Raw genomic sequence first — 9,039 nt, forward strand, 5'->3', positions numbered from 1 at the left:
GGCTGCTTGTCATTTCGGAAGATAGCCTCGACCGCCTCCTGGCCGGAGGCGAACTTGGTGGCGATGTCCATCAGCTCGCTCGCCCTGGTGGGGGTTTTGCGACCCAGCTTGCTCACCAGGTCGCGGCAAGTGGTGCCGGCGAGGAACGCGCCGATGACATCCGAGTCGGTGATGTTGGGCAGCTCGGTGCGCTGCTTCGAGAATCGCCGGATGTAGTCCCGGAGCGACTCCCCCGGCTGTTGCCGGCAGCTTCGAAGGTCCCAGGAGTTCCCGGGGCGCACGTATGTGCCCTGGAAATTGCCAGCGAAGGCTTGGACCAAGTCGTCCCAGTTGGAAATCTGCCCCGGAGGCAGGTGCTCCAACCAGGCGCGAGCGGTGTCGGAGAGGAACAGGGGGAGGTTGCGGATGACGAGGTTGTCGTCGTCCGTTCCGCCCAGTTGGCAGGCAAGGCGGTAGTCCGCGAGCCACAGTTCCGGTCTCGTTTCCCCCGAGTACTTTGTGATAGTAGTCGGGGGTCGGAACCGGGTCGGGAATGGCGCCCGTCGGATGGCCCGACTGAAGGCCTGCGGACCGGGTGGTTCGGGCGAAGGACTCCGATCCTCCCCGCTGTCGTAGCGCCCCCCACGCCTGGGGTGGCAGCCTCGGCGCACCCTTTCGTCGAGGTGAGCCCGACGGTCGCGTCGATGGTGCTCGTTGCCGAGGTGGCCCGGGGCCGCAGGCGCGGTGTTGCGCGTGCGCCCGGTGTAGACCGAGGCCTCCCGCATGAATCGAGAAGTCGCGGCATGAGGTTCCGAGGGATATCCTTGCCTCCGGGATGCAGTGCTCTCGGCCCGCCGGGCCGCAGCGCCCTCCAGGAGATTCTTGAGTTCTCCCTGGATTCGCCGCCCCTCGGTGGTTGACGGCTCCGGCATCGCGCGGATGAGCATCGCTGCGGTCGCCAGGTTCTGACCGACCCCGCTGGATGCGGGCGGCGGCCTGATCCTGACGTCGTTGGCGACGCGGTGCTGGAGACCTTGGGGCAGATGACGTATTTCTCCGGCCAGGGGTTGGCCCACCTATGCCTGTCCGGCGTCCCGACGGATCGGCTCAAGCGCCCCTGTTCCCTCATTGAGCCTGGCCTGCGCCTCGCGGACTTGCTCGAGTTGTGGGTCGTAACCCCCCGCCGGAGCGGGGACCACAGCTAGCTCCCGTGGGATGTCGGCGCGAGGCACCGGTCTAGGGAGATCACCATCCTCCGGCATGCCAAGATGGTTGCCTTCGGTGGGATCCCCTAGCTCGATGTGGAAACATTCGCGGCTTGGGCCGCAGCTCTCGTCACCGAGGCTGCGGCTTCCGTCGGAACGGTCGGATAGACAGTAGTCACATGCGGTCATGAAGTCCCGCATGGCACTGGGGTTGCCATGTCCGGAGAAATCCCAACCGATGCCGGGATCGTCATCTTCCTCGGACCCGGAGGGCCCGTAGGTCGAGACGTCCGTCAGTCGGTGCCAAGGCGACCGCATACAGAACCTCAGTGGGGTTGCACTCGCCTCAATGAGAGCGCCCGCCAAAACGAGGTCGTTTGGCGGGTTGAGGCCGAGTCGAAATGACGCAAGATGGGAGTTAGTCGTTACCTTTTGGTCGACGTGGAGCGACGTAGTCACATCGGGGACTGGTTGCGCCGTCATCTCTGGTTCGAGGGCGACGTCCTGCAGGCTTTCCGCGAGCGCGCCGGCGTCGTCTTCTTGCTCGGGGTCAGCGTGCCGCGGGGGGACGGCGCTTGCCTCCGTCTCGAACGCGAGGTCGACGTCCGGCGTGCCTTCCGTCGGGGCGTCGGGGGCGTCGATTCGCTCGACGGCCGGCGAAGCGTGGCCTCCCGTCTGGCCTTGACGGCCCCGCCTCCTCCTCCGTTGGCGGGGGAGAGAACGGAGCGAGCCCGAATGTTGCGCTTCCACCACGCGGGGTAGACGTCGTCGATTCCGCCGCCGGCGGGCGGGTTGTCGGCCGCCATTGTCGTAGTCGCGCGGCGGTGGAAGAAGTGTCATGTCGTAGCTGCCGTCGAAGGACATGAACTCAAGAGTCCCGAAACGAAGCACCGTCCCGGGCCGGAGAGGTTGCTGGAGACTGCCCATCTGGAGCTTGACGGGGAGCTGTTCGTCAGCACGCAGCAGGCCCCTACCTGGCGCGCCAACTGTCGGCGTTTCGAGACAGGGGGGTCCCTAAGCCGACGAGTGAGTGTGCTGCGTGCCCCAGCCCAGATGGGTCGAGCGCGTGGGCGAGCGCGAAGGGGGGAGAGGCGAGGCGGCCGGAGCCGAGCGTGAGAGAGGTGGAAGTCCCGCGGCCTTCGTGTTCGTCCCGCGCCCAGGTCGGGTGCGCTTGCAGTAGGGGGGTTACAAGCGTCCACGCGGGTGAGGGAAGCGAGCGGCCCCAAGAGAGCGCCTGTCCCGTCCTCGGTCCCGCGCGGCCAACCTTCTCTGAGAAGGCCCTGGTCCTTCCTTTTATAGTCGTAAGGAGAGGATCCAGGTGTACAATGGGGATGTAGCAGAGTGCTACGTGTCTAGCGGAGGGAGAGCTAGCGCCCTAGGTACATGCCAATGTGGCAGCCGGAGAGATCTTGGCACCCTGCTGGCGTGATGTCGTGGCTGTCGGAGGTGCGGCGGAGCCTGATGGAGGGACAGCTGTTGGAGCGGTCGAGTCCCTGCTGACGTTGTCCTGCTTCCGTAAGAGAGCTAGGGGCCGCCGTCGTCATAGAGCTTGTGGAGCGCCATCATTGCCTCTCTGGCGGAGCTGGCCGGATGAGACGCCGGTCTTGTTCTCCGTGACCCGAGTCGATTCGAGGTGGGGTGATGATGGCGCCTCCTGTTGACGTGGCGGTCTGTGCCCTAGGCAGGGCGACGTGGGGTTTCCTCCGAAGCCGAGGTTGAGTCTGCCTTCTGTTGCCGTGGCCGAGCCCGAGCCAAGGGGTCGGTCGAGGCGGAAGTCGTTCGGCCGAGGTCAGGGCGGAGTCCGAGCCCTGGGGTCGGGCGAGGCGGAGTTTCGTCGTCTTCCGGGTCTTAGCCCGAGTCCGAGCCCTGGGGTCGGGCGGAGCGGAGTTCGCCGTCTTCCGGGTCTTAGCCCGAGTCCGAGCCCTGGGGTCGGGCGGAGCGGAGTTCGCCGTCTTCCGGGTCTTAGCCCGAGTCCGAGCCCTGGGGTCGGGCGGAGCGGAGTTCGCCGTCTTCCGGGTCTTAGCCCGAGTCCGAGCCCTGGGGTCGGGCGGAGCGGAGTTCGCCGTCTTCCGGGTCTTAGCCCGAGTCCGAGCCCTGGGGTCGGGCGGAGCGGAGTTCGCCGTCTTCCGGGTCTTAGCCCGAGTCCGAGCCCTGGGGTCGGGCGGAGCGGAGTTCGCCGTCGCGCCTTTGGCGAGGCCTGACTGCCTGTCAGACTTACTCTGTCGAGTGGCGCTGCAGTCGGAGTGGCGCAGGCGGCGCTGTCCTTCTGTCAGACTGGCCAGTGGAGCGGTGGAGTGACGGCGGTCACCTCGGCTCTGCCGGAGGCGCGTGTCAGGATAGAGGTGTCAGGCCTCCTGTGCGTTAAATGCCCCTGCAATTTGGTCAGTCGGTGTGGTGATTTAGTCAAGGTTGCTTCTGAGCGAAGCCAAGGCCTTGGGCGAGCCGGTGATGTGTCCGCCATAAAAAGGGGGCCTCGGGCGAGACGGAAGTCTCTCGAGGTCGGCTGCCTTCGGCCGAGGCTAGGCTCGGGTGAAGCGTGATCGAGTCACTCGTGTGGACTGATCCCTGACTTAATCATGCCCATCAGGCCTTTGCAGCATTATGCTGATGGGGGTTACCAGCTGAGAATTAGGCGTCTTGAGGGTACCCCTAATTATGGTCCCCGACAATATTGGAATAAAAAGACACCCATGCCCCTAATGTGGAGAGAGAGGGAATGGTGTTAGAGGGTATAGGTGGAAAATGAGGTTCCCTAGCCCACGTTTAGCTACTTTTAGCACCCTTTGAGTGGCTTATGAGATAATATGTGCTAACTTTTATCACACCATCATTAGCTCTACTGTTTAGATCACCAAATGGCTAAAAGCAGCTAAAAAAGCTGCTAAAGTATATCTCTCGAGATTGAAACAGGACCTTAGATATGCTTTGGACCGCTGGATTAGAATATCATCATAACTTTATGCACATGCAGGATGCTAGGAGTAATACATATTTGGGTTCTTAGATCATAATAACGAACATTCTCGTTTAGAAACAATTAAGGACAGACTGTACACACTTAGGGGTATTTGTTTGGAATTATAATCTGTCTATATTATATAATCCCACGTCTTTTGAACTAGCACTTAGGGCATGTTTGTTTACTCTCTAGATTATATAATCTAGTTTAAATAAGTTGAGATGCAAACAAATAATATAGATTATTAAATAGATTATGTAATCTAGATATCTAGAATTTCATAATCTATAAGCAGATCAATAGATGCTTATATAATCTATAAGTTGGATTATATAATCAAACATAGCCTTTATTTAGAAATTGTTGGATTATATAACTTGGGAAAATTATAATCTCAAACAAACACCCCTTTAGATGTTAGATTATGTCACTTAGATGATATCTGAGCTAGCAACAAGGGGGGAGAGAGAGAGAGCGAATGAAGCGAGAGCTTTCGAACTCGAACCTGCACTGAAAAAGAAAAAAAAGGGCAAGAGATCCAAAAGCTAAGGCTCTTTCTACGATGATTTTCTATACATCGTATAATGCTCACGATTCAAGACATGACTATAACAATATCTTTTAACTGTCATGTTGCCTAAAATATGATGAACAGAGATCTTACTTGACGTCACGTGCTGCTACCGTAGTCGAGAGCGTACGAGGTGCCGGAACCAAGTGTATGTGTGGCTATGACAAATTCAAACGGCGGGGCAGTCTTCTGGATAACAGCTTCATGGTGGAGACGGGAAGGTAGCGATGGCAGCAGGTCGAAAAAGCGCAGGGCTCTCTTCCCGTTGTCTCTATCGATCATACGCTGACGATTTCGCGGTCAAGTTGGACAGACGTGTTGTGCTCTGGCTTGACGGAGACATAGAAAAAGGATGCATGCGCAACCGAGCCATCGATCGAGCTCAGCGTTATTTTCGAAGCGATCGACGGCGCACTTGATCAATAATGCATGCTAATACTAGCTGCTTGCTAGGTTACCATCCATAGTTAAGACAGAATTCTGGCTCTTTGTCAAGTGCTCAGCGTTAACGTGACGCTTAGAAAAGAGTCGTCCGTTGTCGTCTATAGTTGACGGACGTTAGAGTGTTAGACGTTGACACTCGGTAAAATTTCTTTTTTGCGAGTGTTACCTGGCAAACACTCGACAAAGCATTTTTTTTGCCGAATGTTTTTCCTTGACACTCGGTAAAGACTTCGTCACTAACATCTAACAGTGACTTTTTTTTGCCGAGTAAAAAGTAATCGGCAAAAAAGTCGTTGCTAATATATAATTCCTCAAGACTTGTTTATCGAGAGTCACACTCCGCAAAAAGTTTTGCCGAGTGTTTTCAGGCTATGTCCGATAGCGAGAGAACGTGGTAATCCAAACACTAGCCAGCCACACCCACATACACTACACCTAAGATGCAGCGCTGACATGTGAGCATGACCATGAATGAATGACGAAGAGAGAATATAAGAGAGGTGAGAGGCCACACCACGCACTACACCTGAAATGCATGCAACTGAACACGTAAGCATGGACATGACGACGGAGAGAGGGACACCTGCAGTCGACTGTCGGGAAGGAAGACAGAACAGAACGCACGGCACAGGTAGTCATTCATCACTGATAGTAAATGGAAGAACTTCCGACGGCCAAAGTCGTCGGACATAAGATTTACACCGTCAGAGATAGGTTATGTCCGACGGCATTAACCTATCTCCGACGGTTTTAAGCCGTCGGAGGTAATGCGTCGGAAATAGCGTTATGTCCGACGGCCGTCGTCGGACATAAGCTATCTCCGACGGCCGCATCCGACCGTCGGAGGTAAGCGTGCGCAACCGTTTTACCCGTCGCCTATGCGACCCACTGCGGTTACGTCCGACGGCTCGAGCTAGGCCGTCGGACATAACAAGCCATTATCTCCGACGGTTTCCTAAGCCGTCGGACATAACATATTCCTTATGTCCAACGGCTTACACTAGGCCGTCGGACATAACATATTCCAGAAATTGCACAAAATTCTGAATTTTAAAAAATCTGACATTTGCAAATACAAAACAGATTTCATACAAATATACACATTCACAATCACAAATATACCCACATAAGTATACACATTCACAAATATACTCACATAAGTATTCACATTCACAAATTTAACATAACGACATATAGTTCCAAATGGTTGCAACAAGTGTTTACATCAACATAGTTGTCCAAAATCCAAAATGAACATTGTTGGAGGGATAGTCTTTCACATGAAAGGTTGCAACAAGTGTTTTACATCATTATCACTCATATCCATCGCCACCTCCTCCGGCTGGACTCTGCGTGTTGAAAAGGTTGTTCACCCACGAATGTGATGTGTCGTCTTGACCAGACCCATCTCCAGGTGCGGCAACTGAAGCGGGTGGTGTCTGAAATCCCTATAACACAAGCACATGAAATAATAACCACTCAGTTGTTCATTTAAACACATAAGACATCTATGAACATGTCACACACGCATATGTGTACATACCATAGGGAATTGTGACAGAGGCGGAGGTGGAGGCGCCAACATTGGCATTGGCAGTGCAAAGTTCGGAGGCGGCATCCCATATGTCGGCATCGGGACGCCCGCTTGTTGGGCTAGTTGCTACAAATTATATACAAGTCATTGTTGAGCAAATAAGATACACATAATGTGTTTTACAAAATAAGCTACAAAATGTTACTTCAACTTACCGAGAGAAGAGCTTGATTTTGGGCCTGGAGGCTTGCATAATACTCGTCCCTCTTCTTCTGGTACTCGGCTTGTTGTCTCTAGTATTCAGATTGTTGCCTCTGGTACTCCAATTGTTCCCTCAAGACTGATTGATGGTACTCTGCCTGTTGACGCAACACTGCAAGCTCTATCTCATGGGCGGATGATCGTGAACGGGACGACTGTGAAGACGACGATGTGGACTATCGTCCACGGCGTCTCAGCTCTCTGGAATCAATCGTAGAATCAAAAAACCCAACCTACAAGAGTGAACCATGCACTTAGTATAGTAACTCATGGCTCAGTTGAATCGCAAGCATATGATGACAATTTTGAAAACCAAATCAAATAATCTCACCGTCCATGAGCTTGTCCTCCTGCGCTAGCATATGCTGCCTGAGGGTCGATTGGCTGGCTCCTCCAATCGTACTCCTGCCCTTGGCGTTGAACCATCTCCTGCCCATACGAAGCCTGAAGGCAAACAATATCAAATATAAGTGCATAACCCCTATGCCCTTGCAAACAATATCAAACACATAATAGAGTACCAAAAACTCACTAGACGGTCGGTGGTCGTCTGAGTGCATAACACATCAGGATTCTGAGGATCAGAACCCCTATGCCCTTGCATATACACCTCCACATCCGTGGGCGTACGGCCGGATTTGACTTCCTGTACATAAAAGTTATAATGACACATTTCTATGTGATTCAAAGTTACGACAAACTGTGACTTACCATTCACTTAGCCAAACGCACATGACCATCACCGCCGTAGTTGTGGAACGACTCAGTCCCACAGTTTCCCCTGTTCCTTTCGGAAATGGCACGAAACTCAGGGGAAGCCCACCATCTGCACAATGCCCGATAACCGTCTGATCGGGTGGCCATCCACGACACCGACACCTACATGAAATTTTTTAAATAAAGCAAGCAAATACATGGCTTCGTGCGATATGAGAGGCAACAACCTGTTTACCTCTAGGTATTGCTCCTCCGTCAAGTAAATTGATGACCACTCGGCCTTGGTATTTGGCATCGGTCGATCATCAACATTTGCTCTGTACCATGCCTTTATAGCCTGAATTCGTGCATAGTACATTGCATCTGCAACGACATCGTTCGCGTTATACTCAAACACGTAACGAGCGTTCATATCATATGATCCATCGTCCGACAACTTGTACCGTTTCTGCAAAAAAAATTAGTGTTATCATAAAAGCAAACATATATGGAATAACTAAAATAGTATAAACAATTCATACCCAGAATGCATCCTAAACTAGTGCCTATGTGTTGCCAAACGTTCTACAGACACCATAGCGATAATGCTCCCAAGTGGTGGCGGGGACAGACTCGCCAGTAGGCAAAGTCACAAGACCAGGTCAGTGCAGACGAACAAGATTACCAAGGACCATGTTCACCTGCCTGTAGTGTCCTGTGCCTGTGAACGAGTCGTCGATCCAAGTCCTGCAAACAGAAAACAATGTAGAAATTAAAACATAACTTTCAATAACATATAAGCAAAGATATGTCACTCACTTTCCACTAGGCTTTATCAAAACCCGAGATTCGGGTGGAAGCTCTGGAGGTGGTCCAACAAAATGCATCTTCCTCGTTCTCCTAACTCGAGAAGTTCCAGACCCAGCTGCGGAATCTCCACCAGCCCTAGAATCCCCAGCCCCAGAATCCCCACCAGCGTCATCTCTAGCATCATCTCCCACATTATCTCCACCATCATCTTCAACATCATCTCTTGCATGATCTTCTACCACCGGTTCCTCAATTTCAGCATCCTATGAAACAAATAACTTACATCATACAATATTAAGTAACTCAAATAATGTAATTTAACAACTAACTTACATCTTGTGGAGGCAAATGTTCTGCCAGCGCTCTCCGTCTGCTCATGGTAGAACCTGTGCCCTGAAAAACTGAATCCTCACCCCTCGAGCTGCTCCTCGAGCTACTCCTCGTCCCAAGCAAACTACGAGCAAAAGACTTCAGTTTCTTTGACATCCTATTTTAACAAAAACAAGTTAGTACATAAACCAACAATAAAATAATAAAATATGCAATAAAATCATGATCCATACTCGTCAATCGTAATCGT

This window comes from Zea mays, chromosome 2 (genome assembly GCF_902167145.1).
Source record: "Zea mays cultivar B73 chromosome 2, Zm-B73-REFERENCE-NAM-5.0, whole genome shotgun sequence".
NCBI lineage: Eukaryota > Viridiplantae > Streptophyta > Magnoliopsida > Poales > Poaceae > Zea > Zea mays.